The sequence below is a fragment of the Leucopleurus acutus genome (assembly GCF_964270905.1).
Source record: "Leucopleurus acutus genome assembly, chromosome: X".
Classification (NCBI taxonomy): Eukaryota; Metazoa; Chordata; class Mammalia; order Artiodactyla; family Delphinidae; genus Leucopleurus; species Leucopleurus acutus.
In genome coordinates this window covers 52,407,557-52,411,718 of record NC_139148.1, presented here as the reverse complement: position 1 = coordinate 52,411,718, position 4,162 = coordinate 52,407,557, and the positions used below count along the sequence as shown (strand labels likewise).

The following is a 4,162-nucleotide window of genomic DNA, read 5'->3' as shown; positions in this document are numbered from 1 at the left end:
TGCTTAGAGTATAATCTTCCTTCTCTTCACTTTTAATCTATGTTTGCCTTTACAGCTGAGATGTGTCTCCTGGAGGCAGCATATAGTTGAGTCTTGTTTCTTCATCCTTCCATCCACTCTTTGTCTTTTGATGGGTGAATTCAATCAATTTATATTTAAGGTGATTATTGATAGATGAGACAGTATTGCCATTTTATCTTTTGCTTTCTGATTGCTTTATATCTCCATTGTTCCTTTTCTCTTGTGTTTCCATCTGCCATTTTTATTTATTTTTTAATGATGTTTTATTGTTTCCTCTTTTTTGTGTTTTTTTTTTTGGGTCTCTGCTCTATATTTATATTTTGTGGTTACCCTGAGGCTTGTGTGTAATTTCATAGATAAAACAGTCATTTTTCTGTTGGCAACATCTAATCTTCATTTACCTAAACAAGTCCTTTTCTTCTTCCCCTCTTATGTTATTGTTGTGTTAAATGATCCCTTTTTATGTTGTGAGTTTGTTACTAAACTGAGATAGCTATAGTTATTTTTTAGCTTTATTTTTCCTCCCTTTAAACTTTATACTGTAGTAAAGTTTTTGAAAACCTTTTCTGATAAAGATTTGCAATTTTCTTGTTCTGTCTCTTTGTTACCTTGCTTACAGTTTTGTGTATTTTTGCTATTTTGTTTCTGGTAGAAGAGCTTATTTCAACATCTCTTGTAAGACATATCTAGTGTAGATGAACTACCTCAACTTTTGTTTGTGTGTGAAACCTTTATTTTTCCTACAGATCTGAATCATAACTTTGCTCAATAGAGTATTCTTGGGTTATAGATTTTAGCTTTGAATATGTTGAGAATTCCATTCCACTCCCTCCTGGACTATAAGATTTCTACTGATAACCTAATGGGGTTTCCTTTCTAGGTTACTATCCTTTTTTTCCTGGCTGCCTTTAAAATTATTTCTTTGTCATTGACTTTTGACAATTTTAATTTATGCATGTTGGAGGTTTTTAGCATTGAAGTAATTAGGTGTTGTCTTAGCTTCAAGGACTTATATATTCAGTTCCTTCCCCAAGTTTGGGAGGTTCTCAGCTATTGCTTCATTGAATTATCTCTCTACTCCCTTCTCCCAATCTTCTTCTGAGATATCCATTATCCTAATGTTGCCCTTCCTAAAAGAGTCTGATAGCTCTCATAGCATTTCCCCCATGGTTTTTATATCTTATTTCTCTTTCCTCTTCTACTTGTATCATTTCTAGTTTTCTGTATTTGAACTCACTAAGTCTCTCTTCCACATTGGTCTGCTCTATTTCCAGTGCTTTCTAATGAATTCTTCACCTTGTTTTTTGTGTTCCTCAGCTCCAGAATTTTGAAATGGTTCTTTTTTTTCTTTTTCAGGAGAGTGTGAGTGCTTTTCATTCCATGCTAAAGAGAGGAGAGGGTCTCTGAGGAACACCTGGGACTGGGTAGGGACTCTTAAGAAAGGTAGACAAGGCTTCCTAAGCATGCTGTGCCTTTTTGAAAACCTGCCCCATATACTTAAAGTCCATGGTAGATCCTGGGTCTAGAAAACCTTCATCAAAAGAAAGGAGGGTATGGGATTCCCAGAGACTGGCTTCCAGTCGGACAGGGAAGGCCAGTGCCCGATGGATTGGAGCCAGGATTCCCTCAGTTAATAGTATCCATGCCTGTCAACATGAACTTCAGTTATCTTGCCCTTACAGTGGAGTCCCTGACTGTGTAACTCTGTGTCAGAGATGCTGCTGTCACAGGACCTCTTTTCAAGGTGACACTAGGAAACTACTCTCCAAGTCCATCCTCAGCAGTTGAGACAGTGACAGGTTAACTGAAGAGCCCCCCTAGCTTCTACCTCTTGACCTTCAACAACTGAGGTCTCTGCATAGGGCCTGAAGTAACTGTGGCTCTTTTTCAGGCACTGGGAAGGATGGTGCTGAGGAGACCTGCTCTTCTGGCTGATTCAGAAGTTGGCTATCTGTTCCTTGTGAGGAGGCACTGCTTGAGGTCTGGGGATCTCCAGTGCCTTGAAGCTTCTGTCCCACTTGGATCTTTTGTCTGGTGACTGCCATATACAGACTCTGTAGATTTGTGACAAAGGGTTTTCCATCACCAACACTGCATACCTCTGGTATTTTCTCTACCATAAATTGTTCCAAGAAGGAATTCTTTTCAAATGGCTCTGTCTTCAACTGATTTCGGCTCAGTGTAGACCCACTGTCCTGGTAGTCCTGGATCTCTAGATCTTACATACAAAGCAATGTTGCTAGGTCCCTCACTTGGCACTGCAGTGACAGACTCATGCCCATCAGAGGACAAATCAAATGTTGGGAGAACAGTGAAGGGTTAGCTAGGATGCAGTGGAAATTCCAATAGAATGGGAGACCAGAGAGCTCACTCCACACCTGGAGTATCAGCACCTCTGCCACATGATCACAGGAGAATGTAGCTTTGCCAGGGCAAGCACTGTCCTTCAACAATGGGCAAAGCAGGTCATACAAATGACAATGAAAAGCCTCAGGAGGAGCAGTCAGGTGTTTGTTCAGCTCCTTGGCTTGCTGGCTGATCACACTAGTGTCCACCTGTTCAGGCCACACCTGTTGAAGATCTGAAAGCAACAAGGCATAGCCCTGCTTAGTGATATAAGCCTTGGCCAAGAGGGAGTTCTCGGCAAGCTGTAGCCATGCCCACGGCTGCATCTGCAGGCCTTGCTCCAGTTCCTCCATCGTGAGCGGCCTCAAGAGCCCTCACTCTCCCCGCGGCAAGCTGGCCCACCCATGCAAACCAAAAGGCGAAATGGTTCTTTTTTAGAATTTTAATTACTTTGGGCTTCCCTGGTGGCACAGTGGTTGAGAGTCTGCCTGTCGATGCAGGGGTCACGGGTTCGTGCCCCGGTCCGGGAAGATCCCACATGCCGCGGAGCGGCTAGGCCCGTGAGCCATGGCTGCTGAGCCTGTGCGTCCGGAGCCTGTGCATCCGGAGCCTGTGCTCCACAACGGGAGAGGCCACAACAGTGAGAGACCTGCATACTGAAAAATAAAAAAAGAATTTTAATTTCTTTGATAAAATATTTCTCTATCCATTAGTTTTATTCCTGAGTTCACTGTATTGCCTTTCTGAGTTTTCTTGTAGCTCCTTGAATTTCTTTATAAGAGCTACTTTGAACTCTTTATCAGTTTGTTTGCAATATTCCATGCCTTTGAGTTTGGTTGCTGGAGAATTGTTTTCTTTTTGTGATATCATCGTACCATGATTTTTCATACTGTTCATGGAAATGTGTCTCTGCTGTAGCATTTGTGTGATTTTGTCTGTATAGCTTTGCTTTTACTATTTGTCCTTGGGGTTTTGTAGCATTTGAATTAGCAAACACCTTCCTTATTTCAGTAGGTTTTGTTTACTTTGTTTCTAACAGTTCAGCAGATTGGTAATTAGAAGGCTTTCTGTTGTTTTCCAGAATGTGAAAGTATTGCATAGATTTTTTATTTCTTTTAGAAGAGCTGATTTGCTACTAAATTTGAGAACAACATTATTTTGTAAAAAGCTGGAGTTTAAAAAAGGCTGGTGGCAGAGTGGGGGGAGGTGTGTGCTTAGCACCTCGGGTTTTGGGTGTGTCCTTGGCCTGGTAGAGAAATCCTTGGGTGTTTGAGTCCCAATATCCCGTGGGTGAACCACTTGCTATAGTCCCAGGGCAGACAGCAGGAAATGTGTTCCTTCAGTTCTTTTTGTCTGCTTCTTCCCTTTCCTTTCCCCCTGCACAGTCAATGCAGTCTCTCCTCAAAGTGAACAACAGTTCCCTCCAACTGAAGCACCTATGGACTGACAGAACCCCACTCACATCTTTCACCCTCCAACTTCTCTACCAGCAAGGTCACAGCTGTCCCACAGCTACCTCTGCTGCCATGTCCCTGGGCTCTTCAGCTTCCTCCAAGGTCCAAGTCAGCTGAAAGAGGCACAGGTGGAAAGATCCATTGAGAATCTTCATGTGCTGTGCAGAGGCACCTCTGCTTCCTTATGGATAGCCAAATAACTGAATCAAATGGGAGAGAAGAGGAAATGACTTTATGTTGTCATGATGCTGATATCACTGACCTTTTGTTTCTTAATGTAAGGATTTATTGCTATAAACGCCCCACTTAGAACTGTTTTTGCTGCATCTAATAAGTTTTGA

At 42.1% G+C, this 4,162-nt stretch overlaps 1 pseudogene across 1 annotated transcript; it reads right to left on the bottom strand.

The window, feature by feature from the left end:
• Positions 1-1,821: 1,821 nt before the first annotated feature.
• LOC309977951 (non-homologous end-joining factor 1-like) lies at positions 1,822-2,720 on the bottom strand (annotated as a pseudogene). The gene has a single exon. The product of its transcript is annotated as a non-homologous end-joining factor 1-like (transcript).
• Between the last annotated feature and the right edge of the window lie 1,442 nt (positions 2,721-4,162).